General features: G+C 30.9%; 2 protein-coding genes across 3 annotated transcripts in view; both read right to left on the bottom strand.

Moving 5' to 3' along the window:
• LOC117181634 (leucine-rich repeat-containing protein 15-like) overlaps nt 1-3398 on the bottom strand; it is a 431057-nt gene extending 427659 nt beyond the window's left edge. For both annotated transcript variants that reach the window (XM_033374520.1, XM_033374521.1), the window contains exon 1: nt 3033-3398. The gene's annotated coding sequence lies outside the window, so the exon portion shown is untranslated. The remainder of the gene's footprint in view (nt 1-3032) is intronic.
• Nucleotides 1-20519, bottom strand: part of LOC117181635 — a 413839-nt gene that overhangs the window by 123560 nt on the left and 269760 nt on the right. The gene's annotated exons all lie outside the window — the stretch shown is intronic.

Here is a 20519-nt window from a genome sequence, read left to right on the forward strand (position 1 = left end):
AGGCTTCATAAAATCTGAGAGCTCTTTTTGAAACCTGAATAAAATTCACATGATTTGAACTAGTTAATTTTGTTAGTCATATTCTATGTTAATAATACATATTTTCACTTGTACTCACCTCTAAATTCGAATCTATGGCACCGATTGGTACTAAATTTTAATGAGAAGTCAGCACACGTGTGGAAATTTTTTCATGGTTCTGAGCGGGTCCAAGCTTAGAAAAACTAGGCCCTGGTCTGGTGATCAAACCTGGGTCAAGCTAGAATGAAATGCTAAATCTGGCCGCAACCTGGCTCGATCGCCGAGCCTGGTCAGCGCTTGACTCTAGCTTATTATTGATTCCGCTCAGCACGATATTATTTTTAGGAAGGTTTGTTTTTCTTCTATAAAAAATTGATTAAATCTCAAACCATCCATTTTATGCGTATCACACATCTTGTTACTCTTTTTTCAGTATAAACTTGATGAAATTAAAAAAAACGTTCATCAAGAACGTCAACATGAAGAAAAGACTAATCATAGAGTGTCAAGCGGGGAAGCATTTGACGTGGAGAATCTAAAAGGGAAACTTAATTAGCTCTATCCGCTATGTTCTTCTCATACACGTCGCTCTCCTTGCATTTAAAAAATAACAACGAGCAGTTTAAGCTAATCACGAAAATGTATTTCAATTAAAAACACCAAATACATGACACTGATTGACACTCGCTTGTCGCTCCGTTAGTCTCGACGTTCGGAATACTTCGGATGTATGCGGATGATTCGCATTGCGTCCACAACGGTAACCAATACTGTTGTCGACGCTACCCATGTGTAGTGCGAAAGTATACCAGAATTGGGAGCACTGCTATCTAACCGGGCTCGTGCTATAGCCACTAGGAAATAAATGCTAGAAGCAGGCTCGGGACCCCCGCCCTGGCCCAAGCGTGGTCACTGGAAGTAAGTTGGCGATTTCTACACAGGCAGTAACAGATTTTTGATAGACAGGCAAGAATATCCAATATCTTGAATGGCTTTAAAGTTTTTATTGATCTAGTGGAAAAATGAAAATTTAGAGATGAAATAAATGAGATGACATAAATTAAAAAATCATACAAAATATCGAAAATTGTTGCAATACGTATCCCCAATATATTACTACAAACTTCTTATTAAAATTTAGTGAAACACAGTTGGATAAATTAGGCATCAAAGATGAGTCCAGGTCCAAATTATGATTTTTTGTTGTTGCGATAATAATATTTTTAATTATATTTTGTGATAGAAATAGTTTTTTTTATATGAGCGCACCTCATCTGAGTCGACTCTATCTTATTTTACCATCTTAGTCGATCCAGCTGAGTAGCACAAATCAGTAGGAACAGATTTAGCATACATTTGCAGAAATTTCTGATATCTTGAACAGTTTAAGAGGAAAGAAAGTAAACTGATTTATTCTTCAATCATTGTTCCATAATGATAAAGGAAAATCGATTTAATGCAATAAAATAACGCTTTACATAAAATAAATTTTTGGTTTATTTCGTTAAATCAAGTCATCCCTTTCAATTTAAATTAAGATTGAAAAATAAAATCCAAATTTTAATTGAACAAACTAGTACTATTTAATTGAATTGCAGGATTGGGTGCAATAACGCTGTACTTGCCTTTTTAGAAGTCAACTATTTTTCATTTGTTTGACATATGATTTCATGAAAAACAACTAAAGAAGTGACATGAAAATGCAAGAACATCGTTATAGCACCCCACCGGTTAATTAAAGACTGAATCAATTTTATTACTTAAATCAATTTTTTTAAATTAATTGAATGATTGAAATATATTTTCAATGAAAATGATTCGAACAATTAATTTTCTATTCAAGTTTAGTATATTCGTAATGTAGTTAAAATCAAATAATTGATTCTGCTCATGTTATGTTTTTAATTACAAACAGATAGGATATCCTACGAAATACAGCTTCAATTTTAAAAACCTTAAGAGTACAACTACATAAGTTTTTGAAATCGAAATGGGCTAAGTTATTTTAGAAAAAAAATATTTATGATAAAATATATTAAAAAAACTTTTCTATAAAGTACCCGATAAAAGAATTTTGAATAGATTTAAACAAAGCCATAGTAGACATTTATAGAACTTTGTAGGATTGGGTACTATAAGAAAAATTATTTTATTGAAAAATGTCCAGGTATGGGATATTGACAGTATAATATAATCCCCCCTAACTGTATTTCGCAACTGGATATATAAATTTTATTTTTAAAATATCGCATATGTTTCATGTAGGCCTTTTGAATCTCATAAAATCATCTGGTTTGTTTTCAAATCTTGTTTTGTTGATGAGCTTCGATATTATTTGGTACGAAAAGAAGTGTATGTTAGGCTAAATATGTAAAAAGGAAGATGACAATTCCGATTACAATCCGTTCCTTGTTTTCAAAATATATGAAAGCTCATATATTATTTTGATTTAGATTCGTCCTTTAAATCCTGTGACTTGCTGTCTATATAATTTCAGTAATTAGAATTATTTTAATACTTTCTCCAAATTTGTTATTTATAACAATCTGACGTAAATCATGGTATTTAAGGAGAATTGAATCATAAACAAATAGATAAAAATAATTTGTATATTATATCAAACGGAATTGCTTTTTAATAAAATTGCATTGTAAGCTTGTTAAAAATCGTGAAGTGACCTGCATTAAGTCACTAGAAAGGTGTTTGCAAAGAGTAATTGCTCTACTTGAAGTTATAACCATTTTTAAACTTAGTTAAGAGCGTCAGCTTCTAGATGCGATGCCTTTAAAAGTAGTTTTAGGTAAGATGAGGTCAATGACCACAACTACCTAGTGGTAGCCTTAGCGCAGCTAAGTAAGTGTGATGCTGCTAAGAATTTTATAAGGATTTTACTTGTAGAATTAGGTCGCTTCCTACTTCTCAAAAATTTATTTTAAACATTTTTCCTGAACAAATCTTTAATCCCAACTCTGGCTTATAAGGAATGTACAACTTTGAAATAAAATCCTCACCCTTTAACTGCAAGCCCGCCGCTCCTCTTCTAGCCAGTCCTAATAAAGACGATGAAAATAGAATAAGCTCACTTCTCATTCAAAACACAATCACAAATTACATACAAAAGTTGCCCTAATTTTGAGAAAGCAAACTTAAGTCGATATTTAGCAAACTACCCGCATACGCACCGGATCGCTAGGTCTCCAATGCAATCTCACAGCATCCTGAACAAGAAACCGTTACCGAACTTTCGTTCACAGTGTCCGCTTTGCTCTCACCGATAATAGTTTCTAGTGGTAAAACGAGCAAAAATCGTGGTCCATGTCAAATTGAGAAACGAACGGAACGATCGGATCAACGACGGATCTGACAAGTTTGGACCTCTTGATCCTGAGGATTCCAACCGCTTTCTGTCCATGGAACGTGTCCTCGGCGAGGACGCCGCGCGCTTCGCTTTCTCTGCACCTGCGCTCAATCATCCAGAGAGCCCCCACGCAAGCAATCTGAAAACCACCCCTTTCCACCTGAAGCGCCATCTGAGCGACCACACACGGCTCTGTGACCCTGTGTGCAGATCGCATGCACTAAACAGTCAAGGAACACCCAAAATATCCCTCCTGTTTAATCAGCCCACAGGTGTGTCTGACACACAAACTCAGAACTAGTTACTTTTAAGAATGTACGTATAACAACCAGCTTACGCAAGCGTACACCTAGATGAATGTTGCGTCTGTGGCAGAACTCAGTGCCGCCAACTGGGTCAATACTGACGCCCCTCTTCTTTTCTTTCCACCCCTTTACTTTTCCGACGTATATTTCCTTTGCCCCTCAACCGCGGAGCGCGGCATCGCGATGATCTCATAATGTGCTGTATCTTCAATAAAAAGGGTACGCAGACTACGTTGTGAAGAGGATGGAGAGGTATCAAACATAATTAAACTTAACATTTATATTTATTCCATTCTTCAAACTTTATTTCTGTATTCATTTTTTTCATACACATAATCGAATGTTTGAATAATCTAACCTATGATACAAAATGCCAAATCGAGATAAATTTTGGCACTCATGTAGGTTTAAAGAGATTTGCATACATCAGAAGTATTGATTTTGGCCTTACACATAAAGCAAATGATAATTAAATCGGTTTCCTTTTAGAGCTACAATTATAAGATTTGATAAAACAGATTTTATCTTCAGCACTTGTATTGTATTTAACGAGTCATTTTACATACATAATTAGAAAAAGTTCTTTTGAAAATCATATAAATTTTTTTCATTTTAATGGTTTCAGCTTGTCACACTTTCTTTTAAGGAAATTAGGGGAGACTCAGGTAGTAACGACCACTTAAGCTTTTTTATGAGTAAAGTAGTTGATGTAGATCAAAATGTTAATAATAAAACGCCAGTTTTCATTCTAAAACTTTTTCTGACACTGCTAAAGTAAATAATAAAGAAAAAAATAATATGCTTGTAAGTTAGAACTTCCAAATATCATGTAAAGATAGTTTCGGGTGGACCCGTGTAGAGATAGTCGTAATGGAAAACGTATTTTTTTGACGATACATACATTATAATCGAAAACGATGTTATAAAGGCGTTCATTTTGTTTCTAGTACATAATGTTGGACCTGACACCCTAATGCGACTGTTTAACTGAGAGGTCCAATATTATATATTTCGGTCCACGTATCGCTTGAAAAGTGAGAGTTTAGGTTCAAGCCATTTAGCCTACCGCTTAACATTTCAAAGATCTCGAAAATTTTAGCGACTTTGCTATATCTAAAGTTTTGGGTACAAATATTATTTGAACGCAAATTTGCTACACAAGACTGTTGCTAATATGTAAAAATAATGTTGAGAATAATCTTCTTGTAAAAACATTTTTCACACAAGTAGAGTATTTAATAACATTTGTCAAAACGTCAGTCAGAACACCGTATACAGGGAAAAGATCAGTAAACATCCCGAAAGTACCAAGAAAAATTTTTTGCAGTAGACCAGGTAGCTTTCATAAAATCCAAATCATCACAACAAACATATTTCGGCCCAGGGTTTTGTAATGCATGCGCGCATTTCGACTTTATCTGATGGGTTTATTAACCGCGACAACAGCTAGCCGCGGCGCGGCGTTCGGCCACCGCATAGTGGGAAAAAATGACATTTTTGGTTCAAAATAACGTGCAGTCCACAAATATTGACCGGTTTGAACAAAACAATAATATTGAAAAAAAGATGACAAGATTGCCAAGAGCGTTGTTGAGCCTAATTCTTGAATTAGGTTTTAAATTTTTGTATCAATTATCAAATATGACAACAAAATGGCAATTTTTTATATTTGACGTTCCCGGTGCTCATCAATAACAGGAAAATGGTTGAAATCGCCTAAGTTGCATAAAGTAACAATATTCAAAAGTGTTCCAATATTACACAATAAACAAAAAAATGGTGTATAAACAAATTATTTGTTAAAAAAATGTTTTCTACGATTTTACATAATTATACGTTTTTCAATTTACTAGACTATTATGTGCGCGCCCACGCGTGCGCTTACTTTTATCCTTATTTTTATCATTGACTTAATTTTCTGATAACAATTTATTTTTTAAAATTTTCTGAACACTTATATTCTTGTTCACACATTACGTAAAGTTATTTTTAATTCTTTTACCTTCCCACACCCTAACCGCAGTTACGTAACATTTTTTTTGTATTATTTTAAAAAACTTAATAGGTGTTTTGTAAATAAAAATATATTTTTAGGATGAAGTGCGATATAGAAATACATTAAACAATATTTTGACGTAACACAACAATGCTTTTTTGATATTTTTTTAGTTACACACATTTTCAAATTATTTACAAGGAAAGAAGTATCAGCAGTTCTTTTGAAAATTATATAAATTTTATAATTTTAATGAGACAATTAGGAAAGATTTTTAAAATTTTTTGAGATATGTCAAAAAAAGAATTCAGAAGATTTAAAAAATATATATTTCATTTTACAGAATTTGACAAATTATTTTTAAAAATTTAGCCTTTTTAAAAGATATTGAGGGCTTTTATAATTTGAGAAAAAAAGGATAAATATTCCAGAAGTTTTCGGAAATGCTTCCAAGGTTTAAAATATTTTAAATCTATGTAAAGCCTCTTGAATTCCTAAAAATATTTTTAAATGAATACAATTTTTCGTGAAATTTTGAAAAATCATTTGAAATATAAAAAATTAAGCTCAAAATCTTCAAAAATTTCTTACAAATTTGAAGAAAATTATCAAAGATTTTTGAATATTTCAGATTCATCAACAAAAAATCTAGATTAAAAAAATAATATTTTACGGGATTTTACAAAATAATAGGAAAAGTTCGAGCACTTTTGAAATAAATAAATATACAATGCCTCTTAAATTCTTAAAAATATTTTTATCTTTCTGGAATTTTTCTTGAAATTTTGAAAAGTTATTGCAAATGTAACACGCTGCCTCAAAATATCCCCAATTTTCCTAGGAACTTGAATAACATTTATTTCTTTACTTGAGACCTTTTAGAGTTATTTTAATTAAGGGCATGTGATACTTTACCATATGGGTTTTCAGTTTTCCACACATTTTGCTCACAATTTTTCATTTGGAAAAAAAACATTAGTGTCCAGAAGTTTGCGTTTTTAACGTCTGGCTTTCTTTTTGTTTAAAAACTTTCACATAAATCTACATTTTTTTGTAATCTTCTGCAGTTTATAAATCTTCTTTATTCTTCTTTAATCTTCGCTTTATATTTATAGAATGTGATGGTTTATTTTATTTTTTATTTTTTAATGTTACCAAATTGAAAAATTTTGCTTTAAAATCTCATACTGTTTTTCGAAATTTAAAAAAATATTTTATGTTTCAAAATCTATTTTTATTTTTTCCTAAAGCTCATTTTTCAAATTAAAAATCGAAAGAAATTGTTTTGGGAACCAAAAGAATTTTTTGTCATTATCCTGAATTTTTTAAAATGTTCTAAAATATCTCATAAATTGTCATTGTTTTTTAATCGTTTCAAAGCTTCTACATATCTCCTAAATTTACTCAAATTTGTTCTAAAATTATATATTATGGCACGATGTTGCTTTAAAAACTTTTAAACCCTTTTTTTTAGTTTTATGAAATAGTTTGAAACGTTTTGTAATCTTTGGTAATAATCTCTTAAAACTCATTATTAAAAAATTATTTGAAATTTTCCCATCAATATAAACTATATATTTTTCCTTCTCTTGACGCCCTAAAAAATGACGTTTACCTATATTTAAATTGAATCCTGGAACAAGGAAATAATTGTATTAAAATCTTCCATACTTTTTTTGAAGAAATTTTCAAACCTTTAAAATTTTAAATAATTATTTCAAAATGAAATATTAACTACTTCAAATTTTCCCATTACTGTTTAATAATATGTAATCTCAAAATCTTTCGAAATTATTAAGACGCTTCTATTGTTCTAATTCTAATATAAGTTTTTTCAATAATTTTATTTTACTTATCTCTTGAAAAATTAAAAAAAAAAGATTACCCAGATGTAAAAAAAGGCAACATTTCTTTCTTCTTAAAAACTCTAGAATTTTAATATAGTAACTAGATGTTAAGAAAAAATTATTGCACAACTTAAAATACTTAATTAAAAAAAGTTAGAATTGAAACTTTATCTAGTTTGATGTTGTGAAAACATTAGTCATCTAACAATTAATTGATTTTTTCATAAATGATAACATATACAGCATTAAAAAATCATTTTCATTTAAACACAGAAATAATTTGAACCCTGCGTTTTCTTTTAATATCACATTTATTTTTGCAAATTTGCTTTATTGGTATTTTGGATACTAATTTCAGAAAAAAATCGAACGTATTTCCATATGATTGAAAAAATTGAATGCAAATACATATTTGAGTACATCAGAATGACTTGAAAAATTATCTAATTGAAATAATATAATTTCAAATATAAATTAACTTTTAATATTCAACTTATATAGAATATTTCATCATAGAACCTTTCAGTCAATAATTAAATCATGTTACTTCAATTTCAGGAACTAAGTTTTAATCTTTATTTACTTTAATTTTTTTACTTATGTTACTTGAATTTGAGGTCATCAATTTTAATCTATATTTAAATAAATGTTATAAAAAAAATATTCAGCTTAAATCAATTAGTCATTTTACAAAATAAGAAGCATTAAACTATAATTCTCACTAAATCCTTTAAATAATTTTTAATTAATACATTTTTTTAAATTTAAACTTTCATTTATACAATTTTTCTTCATTAATAAACTCATCAACTAATTCCAGAAAATGTGAGTTTTGGTAAAATCAGTTGTTAATTAATTAATTAATCATTTCACAACATAAAAATCATCACACAATTATTTTCATGAAAACATTAAAATAATGTTTACATTATATTCTCAGTCAAATTTGAACGAACAAATGCACTGATGAGGCATTCGTCTACAGAAATTTTTTTTTCTATGCCATCTTTTTTAATTAGGAAGTTCATGATAACTTCAGCAAATTTCATAATTTTTTTAACAATCTTCCGATTTTCTTAAACAAATTTAATAAACAAATGCATTAATCAGGCATTTGTCAACAGAAAAATTCTTTTTTTCATTGTCAACTTTGTCATTATGAACTTCCTGAAAACTTCAGCAAAATTCATAATTTTTTGATCAATTTTATGATTTTTTTAAACAAATTTAATTTAAAAATGCATTATTTAGGCATCTGCCGATAGAATTTTTTTTAATTGTCGGTCTTTTTAATCAGGAACTTTTTCATAAATTTGATGATTTCTTTAAGCAAATTCAATAAACAATGCATTATTTGATCATTTCTCTATGGAAATACTCGTTTCTTCAATATAATTGTATATCATTCAATGGCTCGGAAACTTCAAACACGTGAAATACTGCAAGGGAATTTTTTCCGAGATCCTGAATAGGCTTCTGAAATTACTGGTGTTAGCAAATAGTTGATTCATAATTTCAGCATGATTTTGCAAGCAATGGCTTCAGTAGAGGTGATTAATACTGTGGTTGATAACAGCGAAGTTTTACATTACCATCTACTGTTGGTATGCCAGTAAAGGTTCACAAAATCTTTCTTCACGATACCTAAATTATCGAATCATTTTGTCTTCCTTTTGGAGAATTAACAGAGGAAGCTCAAAAAGCGACTAATAAAATCTTTAAACATTCCAGAATTTAACAATCCAAAATGTAGCAGAGATGCTATTAATAAAGGTCTTGGGCGCAAAATGTTGATTTCCACTGATCCAAAAATAGTATATCAGAGACATAAGTGGAACAAAAAGGTAATTCTACTCGATCCTGAAGCTGCAGCATTATTAACAGGATGAAAGTAAAGAGAAACTTAAACTGAAAGGACTGAGATTGAAAAAAACGTTTTCGTCAACAAATACCCAAATAATGCATATGTTTATTAACTTTCTTTAAAACATAATAGAATTCATCAACTTACTATGATTGGTAATTAAATTTTCTATCGATAGATTCTCGAATAACGCATTTGTTTATTTACTTTGTTTTAGAAAATATATATAATTTATTGACCAATTATGAATTTTGCTGAAATCATCATGAAATTCCCAATTAAAAAGAATAAAATAGAAAAAAAAGAATTTTTTGTTCCCACAAATGCCGCAATGATGCATTTGTTTAAGAAAATCATAAAATTGGTAAAAAAAATTATGAATTTTGCTGAAGTTATCATGAGGTTCCTAATTAAAAAAGTTGACATAGAAAAAAATGATTTTTTGTGTCGACAATTGCCTGATTAATGCCTTTTTAAAATTAAATTTTTTTTTAAAAAATCATAAAATTGATAAAAACATTATGAATTTTGCTGAAGTTATCATAAAATTCGTGATTAAAAAAGTTAATATAAAAAAAAAGAATTTTTCTCTAGACAAATGCCTGAATAATGCATTCGTAGTCAGTCGGTTCATTGTGTACAGTAAAAGTATTGGGAAACTGTAGAAATAAAAATAATTTCCCAAAATTCCTTAAAGAGATCACGTTTTCGCAATTAGAAATGATGTAGAACAGCTAACAAATCGACGTGACGTAACCAACAAGTGAATGAATATAAAAGCAAAGAAAGTTGTAGTTATGGATGGACAAAATGGTAAACATCAATTCCAAATGAACAGCGCGCAAAATACATTGGCAATTCATATTAATTGATGATGCTATTATAATATTGATTCGCGTTAAGAATTTCTGTTTTTAAATTAATAGATACTTTTATGTATTTATTGATGAAAATTGATTCCAGAATTTTTATTTTATAAGAGTTATTTTCTTTAACAAGAATTTTAATATTTTTAAAATCGAAATCAAAATAATGATCAAAATTCCAAGAATGTTTTGAGAGACCTGTGTTTAAGTTGACAATTCTACAATCTCTTTATGTTCGGCTATTCCATTTTTTAACCGACGACGAATTTCAACTATATAAATCTTATTGCATCCTTCGCATTTTATCAAATAGACAACATTAGAGATATCATCAATTTTTTAAAAGTCTTTTATATCAGTGAAACATTTTTTAAATCTGTGATCATTTCTAAAATATACATTAATAGCAAATTTTTTTAACGCATTTTTTAATCTTTCTGATAATCCTTGTACATAAGGTAATGAAACCCGTAAATCAGTTTGTCTATAATGTTCAAGCCATTTCTTCTTTTTTTGTTTTTAATTGAGCGGTTGTAAATGCCATGTACTCTTCCTTGAATGATACTTTCAATAAATGGTAGTGGATAATTATCTTGTTGAAAAGTAATTTTTAATTGGTCTAAGTTTTCTTTTCTAAATTTGATGTCACTTAGTTTGATACATCTATCAATTAAACCTTTAACTAATCCAGTTTTCTGGCTAAATTAATGGCGGGAATTTTAATTCAAATATTGGCCTGATCATGATGTTTTTTTAAACCAATTAGTAATCAAATTTCCATTTTCAGTTTTAGTGATAGACAAATCTAAAAAATTAAGTGTATTATTTTTTTGAATTTCCACACTAAACTGTAGAGATTCTTCTAAACTATAGAATATATTGTCTAGCTCTTGGATTTTATCTGTAGGGACAATAGTAAAAATATCATTTACATAGCGCTTAAAAAGGAGTGGTTCAAAGCTTAATTTGGATAAGGCTCTATTTTCAACATCTTCTAAAACAAGGTTAGATGAAATAGGTGATAAGGGTGAACCCATCGGACAACCAGAAATTTGTTTATAAAATTTTTGATTAAATGAAAAAAACCGTATTATTAAAAACTGTTTCGACAGCTATTAATATATCAGAATTTGAAATTTTAGTACAATTTTTATATACTTGTAACTTTTCTTCTATAACGTCCAAAACTAAATCCGAAGGAATGTTGTATCAAACATCGATCCTATATCTCTTATAAATGAATCTGTTTCTCCAAATACAGGCTTTAGGAGATTAGATCAATATTTTGGTAAATTGTAAGTTGGAGAACCAATAGTAAAAACAATTAATCTCCATTTTATATCTGGTTTGTGAACTTTGGGGAGGGCATATGCTTTTGCGGTCACACAACCATGTTTTTTTTATCAGAAGTTAAATTTTCATTTATGTATCTGCTTTCCCATCTAGAAATGATATCATTCCATTTTTCTTCTATGCACCGAAATAAACTTCATTCACTTTTTTATAGAAAATATTATTCTGTAAAAGGTTTTCGAAAATTGATTTGTAATCTTCTGAATTTGCAGCCAATAAGATATTATTACCCTTGTTTGCTTGGACAAAGATAACATCTTTGTGGTCATTTTTGAATTTTGTAGCAATATCTGAAATTTGATTGGAGTTTTTGTCCTTATTAACTTTTTTATGATTTGAGATTAAATCTGTAACTATTTTTCGAAAATTTGATTTATTATTATAATTTTCAAGTTTGTTTATAAAATTTCCCCTATTAGCAATGATATTATTGGTAGGTATATTGTTAAAGTTATAAGAAATACCTAATTTTGTGCCCAATGCTAAGGTTTCAGCTGTTTCGCCTGGAATTGTCACATTTGATACATTTTTAAACCATTTATTAACTCTTAAATCTCTGTACCTATTTTTTCCTTCTAAAAATCTATCATTTCATAAATTAAATTATTTTATGTATTCTTCCCTTTGTTGAAATTTGAACTTTTGCAAAGCATGTTTTTGTGATTGAAAAAAAGTAAGAAATCGAGTTTTCTGTAATTTTTCTATCTAGTCTATATTATAAATAATTGGAATAATTGCCTAATTCTTTGATGTTGTCGATTATATTAGTAATATGACACTTAAGCATTTTCTTCTGAAAAGTAAATTTAACATTTTGCACTTTAACAAGGTTTTATAATGTGAATTATTCAGATTATAATTGTTCGTACAATTTTGTATATATGCTGGAATCAGAGAATGTTTTCTATACCTTATCAAAAAGGTACGTTCTCCTTTTATATGGACTCACCTCCTTTGGGTATTAAACCAGTTTCCAATATCTAGACGAGTAGATTGGCCATACCTTTGGACCAGTAGATAAATTGAACCTAAAGAAATCAAGGAGATCATGAAGTGAACCTTTCTTCGATCGTTTTTGTATATTCAAAAATACGAGAGAAAACAAAGTTCTCCCCTAATTTTCTCGGTCTAACGATCTATTTTCAATACAAAGTAATAAAAGAGAAATCGAGTTTAAATTGTGACGGTTAGACGCCATCAGATCACTATCAAAGTCAATACAAGGTCAAACCTGCAAGACTCATCGCTCACTAACTAAATCGGCGTACCTTTAGGTTTAAGTGGTCGCTGAATTCGAATGCAGTGTCCGTGCGACACCGAAAGGTCAGAAACAAGGTGAGATCAAGGTCAAACCCACAAAATTCATCGCTTACCAACTAAGTCAGGGTACTTTTAGGTTTCAGTGAATATCTTGAGATGAAGGTTAAGAGATTTTAATGGTCAAATTTGGAAAAACCTGAAAAGTTTTTATGTGGGTTATGTGCTGTTTGGAATTTGTAACCTTGTCGCCATTCAAGCATGCTATAGTATCAGGTACTTTCTGAATAAATTAAATTTGAACTAGCTTAATACAGCGTAAGAAACGCTTTTAATTTAATTGAAGTGGTTTTAGCGTTACCTATTTTGAACCACGTGGATGTACCACTTCTTTCAGAACTTACCCGTCACAGAAACAGGGGCGCCAACGCCAGGTTCATGTGATTTTTAAAGTATGATGCTATATATAAATAAAAATGTGATGCTTGTTTAAAACGACTTTTTTTTGAAGAACGCGTCTTTTTTTACTTAAATGATCTTGGAATACTCTTTCGTTTCTGAACGGTCTTCATTTCCCCTTTCAAGCACCAGAAATAGTCAGACATTATATGAATATCCCATTCGCCTTGATATCTATGCTCCATGTCTTTAAAGTCCTGATGGAACCTCTCTTCTTGCTCTTCACTCGTATCACCTAAATTTTTAGGGAACTAATCGATATGAGAATCCAAAAAATGAATCGTTAAATTCATCAAACACCTTAACTTTTCAAAATTTTAAATTATTTTAGCATATATTTCTTTGTAGTTAGGTGTTTATGATTTCCTAAAAAGCTGGAGCAAACTTGCCTAAAGCTTTGCCATGTTTCTTTTTTATCTCTAGTCATTCTTCTCTCAAATTTATCATCGTTTTGCAGAGCTCTATTTTGCGGAACGTCAAATACTCCCTCATTTATTTAGCATCGAAAAGTTTAGGAAACTCCTCAAAAACATACTTATAAGCATTACTTTCTGTTTTTCTCATTGCCTTAACAACTTGTTTCATTAAGCCGAGTTTTCTATGTAATAGTGGTAATAGCACTTTGATTGGGTCTACTAGATGATTTTTTATAACATTTAATGATCCTGGATTAAGATTTTATCGAAAAGTCGAACTTTTTTGTACATAATGCTGTTCACGAGCTCGGCTATCCCATTCGCATATAAAACACTGGTGTTTTGTAAATCCACTCTGTGGTCCCAGCATTATTGTTATGATTTTTAAATCTCCACAGAGCTGCCGTTTGTGACTATTGTAATTCAATTCATTCAGAAGAAACTAAAGAGTCTCTAATTTTTCGCCGGGTGTAACAGAGTGTCCAACTGGCAGAGGTGCATATTTATTACCATTATGCAACGAAACACCTTTTAAACTTTTTGTAGACGAATCTATGAATAGTCACCACTTTATTTTAAATGTTTCATCTAATCCCTTAACATTATTACAATATACTAAGTCTCCTACCGTAAAAAATGTCTAAAAGGTCTATCTCAATCACGGTAAAAGCTAATCTCAGTGTTAAGTGTTAAACAATTTTTTTCTTTAGCTCTTGATGCTAGGAATTTTGCACTTTCCTTAGAGGGGCCTAGATCTCGAATTAGGTCGCTTAATTCTTCTTGGTTAAAGTATCCTTTTTTTTTTTAATTTCACTGTCCGATGCGGATTCTTTCTTTAGATCATCTCCTCTGCCTTCTTGATTTTCTAACCCTTCCATACCCTCTGCATTTTTTATATTGTCCTGATTGTTGCATTGATTTGTTTTTATATTCAATCCTGCATAAGAAAAAGTAACAATCCGTTTCATGTCTTGAAGGTTCACGCCAAATCATAGGCAGAGAGATACGAAGTTTTTTTCATTGTCTTTGCAATGTTTGCTAATGTCACTCAGACAAGTCGAACAAATGATATGAGGAATACAAGAATGGTCAAGACTTTCTTTTGCGCCATCATAACAATCAATGTACTATACATATTTTTTACGGCATCTGTTAAAGACCTTCTATTTTTGGGTGTAATGTATCTACCACATACGACACGAAATGTGTCTCGACTATCACAAGGTCGCATGGTAAAGGAGACAATGTAGTTTAAAGGGATATTTCCAAAAAATGAAACTGTATGAAGTTGATAACGGATACAATATTCCCAAATTATAAATTTTTACTATGCAAAATAGATTTTTACGATGAATACTGTATCAAACTTTACTAGTGATGTTTAATATTAATATCACCAAAGGGTAGTCAAAACCTACATGAAATTAAAAAAAAACGGAAACCGGGACTTAAAAACTCAGTCCTGACCATCTGCATCGAAACTGATGCGTGTCATGACTTTTTCTATATATCCCGGCTTCAGTTTACGTGTCGACAGCCATGACTAAACTAACATTTGCAAGTTGCATTAGGAAGTTATAATTTTATTCCAAGTGGCTATCTGTTCGATATAAATTTTAATCAGTTAGATTTTTTTGAAGAATTCCTTTAAACTACCTTCTCTGATTTATCATGCCACCTTGTGATAGTCAATACACATTTATACACATTTTGTATCGTATGTAGTAGATAAATTATACCCAAAAACAGAAGGTCTTTAACAGAGGCTGTAAAAATATGCACATTAATTGTTCTGGTAGCGCAAACGAAACTCTTGACCATTCTTGGATTCCTCATATCATTTTTTCGACTTGTCTAAGTTACATTAGCAGACGTTGCAAAAACGAGGGAAAAAAACTTCTTATCTCTTTCCCTATGAATTGGAGTAAACTTTCAAGTCATGAAATCATACTTTATACATCACATAAAACCTGGTGTTGGCATCCCCGTTTCTGTAACGGGTAAGTTTTAAAAGAAGTGGTACCTCTACGTGATTCAGAATGGGTAACACTAAAACCACTTCAACTGAATTTATAGCGTTTCTCACGCTGTATTAAGAAAGTTCAAATTTAATGTATTCAGAAAGTACCTGATACTATACTATTCTTGAAGAGCGGCAAGGTTATAAATTCTAAGCAGCTGAATTTTGTGGGTTTTACCTTGAACTGACCTTGATACTGACCTGATGGCATCAAATAGATACCGGTCGAGAGTTCAGCGACCACTTAAGCCTAAAGGTGTCCTGATTCAGTTGTTCAGCGATGAATTTTGTAGGTTCGACCTTGGACTGACCTTGATACTGACCTTTCGGTGTCAAACGGACACCGGATTTGAATTCAGCGACCACTTAAACTTAAAGTTACCCTGATTCAGTTGGTGAGCGATGAATTTTGTAGACTAGACCTTATATTGGCCTCGATAGTGACCTGATGGCGTGAAACTGACACCGGGTTCGAATTCAGCGACCACTTAAACTTGAAGTAACCCTAATTTAGTTGGCTGGCGATGAATTTTGTAAGTTTTACCTTGAACTGTCCTTAATGCTGACCTGATGACGTCAAACGGACACCAGATTTGGATTCAGCGACTTCAAATACATAAGATACACCTAGTCCCTCTTATGTTGCAGGATTAGGCGGTTTGTGGTCCTGTGTAATTTGTTTACAAAAAATTTTCTTGCCTAGGGTATAATATTGGAAGATCTTCAGCTGATGTTACTCTATGCAACATAGGTTACTTTAACCATTGTTCTGTTATTGACGAGCACCGGGAACGTCAAATACAAATAAAGTTGCCATTTTCTTCGTCATATTTGTTTATTTATAAACAAATTAAAAACGTAATTCTGAAATCAGGCTCGACAACTCTCTAAAAAATCTTATCACATTTTTTCAAATCTTTTTCGTTCAAATCGGTTAATATGTGTGGGCTGTATGTTATTTTGAACCAAAAAATAATTCTGCAGGCAAAATAAGGGGCCGATTGGTCAAAGATGGTAGGTTTGCATAAACAATGGTGTAGTCATAAAAAAACTTCACCCGATCCCAGCGAAATCGCGGTAAAATTTCAATCATAACCATGTCACCTCCAAGGCGCGCCGATTATAAGGACGATTAGTTTAACGGAATATTCAGAGTACAATCATCGAAACACCCTTATAATGTATCTATACCACTCTTTCTTTTTATTCTCCTTAGCTTTGATTGAATTTAATTTTCAACAAACCAGTTCGACTTTTCACCATGTAGTTGAATTTTTAACAAAAAGAAAATGCAATTTCGACCAAAAATCTACTAGTTATTATTTCAACCAAAATATGCATATTTAAAAATAGCTGAATCTGCAAAGAAAACATATATTATTAATTTTCAAACAAGTAGTTGTATTGTTTAAATATTCAATCAAGAGGATTAATTTTCTACCAAAAAATACGAATTTTCTGCCGAATACATTAATTTTTAATTAATTACTTGAATGTTCTAACAAAAAGGTGAATTTTCAACAAAGAAAGATTGATTGTCAATCAATAGAGAAGAATTTTAACAAAAAAGTTGAATTTTCAGTACAGAAACCCTAGAAAGTTAGACATATTATATTTTAAATCAATAACGTTACATTTACTAAGGAAAAGAAAAATGCTATATCTACTGTCTGTGCATTGTAGAAATGAAGGAAAAAAAGTGAAGAATCTTTTTAAAACACTTAAAATTATATTTATTGCTTGAAAATACATTCGAAGTAAGACCTTGAGAAATTTTATCTGAAGTTGGATACGTTTGGATAAGTTTGGAGCGTTGCAAATAATTAAAAACTACAATTATCCGACGACCAATAATTTTGATCGGGAGTCTGATAAAATTAATCAAAATAATATAAGTGTAGTAGTTAATTATTTCCAACGGTTTTCTTTAACTATGTATACACAATATCTCTAAGATTAAATGGATTAACTTTTATTTTCCATTAAAACTTACATTTGATAATTTTGATGCTTGGATTTTAAGTTAATAATTTCTTAGCAGTCTAAGAATAATATAATCGGAATGTGCTTGAGATTATGAATGTTTAAATGTAGAATGTTTTATTGACCACCACTTACTGATTGCTGAGATGCCGCTTCTCCCAATGAGATGAAAACAAGTTAAGAGACATCATCTATTTTTATCATGTTGGTTCCTGATTTTTGAATTTCTGCTCAGGGAAACCAACCATTAGGCAAGCCTAATTTCGTACCTATTTCATAATACCCATTTTTTACATGTGTTATAATATTGAGTGACGGAAAATTTTCTTTAGAAAACGTTATTATTTTTGCCGCCGCAATTTGTTGTCTTCTATAGCAGTCATTTTGATTTTCGGCAATTTGTTTTCCTCAGGCGCATAGGGAGCGAATGAGAATCTTCTCTGTTTTCAAATCTAAATCCCCACATGTGTTATGCATTTTTATACTGCATTCAGCAGACTGGAACGTATCTTCACCATACAATATTAAATTACAGACTCCACATGAGTCTTCTTCTTCAGTCTTCTGATCAATCGGTATTTCTTCTGTTCCGGCAGCATAATTTGGAAAATTACTAAATTGATAAAAGCGCGATAAGGTTAAAAACAAATACTTATTTTTGTTTTAAACATAGCTAAGCTTTGCGATCCCTACATGGTAAATAACATGATCTACATCACACTTTTTTCACGTTGAGAGTAGTCGTCCATATATTTACTCTATTGCTTCTTACATTGAATCATTTTTTACTACTTTAAGGTACTGACTGAAAATAGATTACTTTAGGGATCAAAGTTAAGTGTAAGATACAATGTTGTGTATTGAAAATGATCTATGAGGCTTGCATAGAATAATAATTAATAAATCAATATTTATGTCCCTAAATTATGGTGTATTATAATTTGCATATTTTTAAATTAAAATTATTTCTTGAAAAAAAGATCCTACTCCATCTTCACTCCATTGGGAACCGAGGCACAAAACTTCTGATTTCCGGTCAGGTGCTTTTCCAATTCAGCTATTAGAGGGATCAGAATAAGAACTCTTAATTCAAGAACATAACGCCAATTTTTAGCTAGGTGTTAATGGTACAAGTAATTATTTAAAATTTTTAAATTTATCTGCTATATCATCAGAGATTGTACCTTACCGACAGTAGATCAACCCTACAAACCATGAAGGCAGAAAATCTACACAATGTCGATCAAGTTAAGAATCTTCAATAACAGAAAATGCTAGTAGGATCTTTTTTTCAAGAAATAATTTTAATTTAAAAATATTATTTTCCATCTAGTCTTATTAAGACGTTAAGCATTTTCTGTTATTGAAGATTCTTAACTTGATCGATATTGTGTAGATTTTCTGCCTTCATGGTTTGTAGGGTTGATCGACTGTCGGTAATGTACAATCTCTGATGATATAGCAGATAAATTAAAAATTTTGTAATAATTACTTGTACCATTAACACCTAGCTAAAAATTAGCGTTATGTTCTTGAAATAAGAGTTCTTATTCTGATCCCTCTAATAGCTGAATTGGAAAAGCACCTGACCGGAAATCAGAAGATTTGTGGTTCGATTCCCAATGGAGTGAAGATGGAGTGGGATCTTTTTTTCAATAATTAATTTTGATTTAAAAATATTATTTTTCATCTAGTCTTATTAAGACGTTAAGCATTTTCTGTTATTGAAGATTCTTAACTTGATCGATATTGTGTAGATTTTCTGCCTTCATGGTTTGTAGGGTTGATCTACTGTCGGTAAGATACAATCGGTGATGATATAGCAGATAAATTAAAATTTTTTTAATAATTTGCATATTATTAAATAACTTTCTTTTGGTAATTAATTCCTTGGCAAACCTACTTTTATTGGTCCTAACACAGCTTCATACAGGGCCCAATTGATTACATAGCCACACAAAAAAAAGTGTGCGGATCTGGTAACAAAACACACATATTTCTATGGATTTTGGGGCGCTAAATTCAAATTCGGTATCAAAAATCACCCATCACGTCATGGTTAAGCCATAACCTCAAAAAATGACGAAAAATCATGCACTGAGGCAAATAAATTTCAAAATAATGCCAGTGATGCAAATTTTCACTTCAAAAACATGTCGAAAACTGTGAAGGATCAACCCTTGCCCGACATCAACTTATTTAACATAACTTTACTCAACAGAACCTGACCTCATCTAACCTGAATTAACAGAAATTTATTGAACTACACGTAAAGCTCTGGAAGCATATTTTCCCACTAGCAAATGTGTGCTACATCTAATGGGTCAACTCGAGCCCAACCAACAAATAAATCTAACCTAGCCTAACCTAACCTAACCTCACGAAACACAATTAAACTGATATTGTTGTCCCGTTGTGTTGGCGGTACCGTTTGAATCAGCTTGGGCTTAACCTGCAAAGAGGTCAAACCTATCCTAATCTAAAAAAACCTAACCTGACCTAACCTAACTTAACTTCACGTAACACAATTAAGCTCATTGTGTTGTCCCGTTGTGTTTGCGGTGCCGTTTCATTCAGCTTCGGCTTAACCTACATAGAGGTTTAACCTATCCTAACCTAACAAAACCTGACCTAACCTAACCTAGCCGAATAAAATTCAACCACACGTATAGCTACGAGGGTGGATTGATAAGTTTCCGGCCTGACCAAGAAAAACAACGTTTTTAAGAATTTTTTTTTTTTTATTTCTCAACATAATCTCCTCCAAGGCTGAT

The sequence above is a fragment of the Belonocnema kinseyi genome, chromosome 10 (assembly GCF_010883055.1).
Source record: "Belonocnema kinseyi isolate 2016_QV_RU_SX_M_011 chromosome 10, B_treatae_v1, whole genome shotgun sequence".
NCBI lineage: Eukaryota > Metazoa > Arthropoda > Insecta > Hymenoptera > Cynipidae > Belonocnema > Belonocnema kinseyi.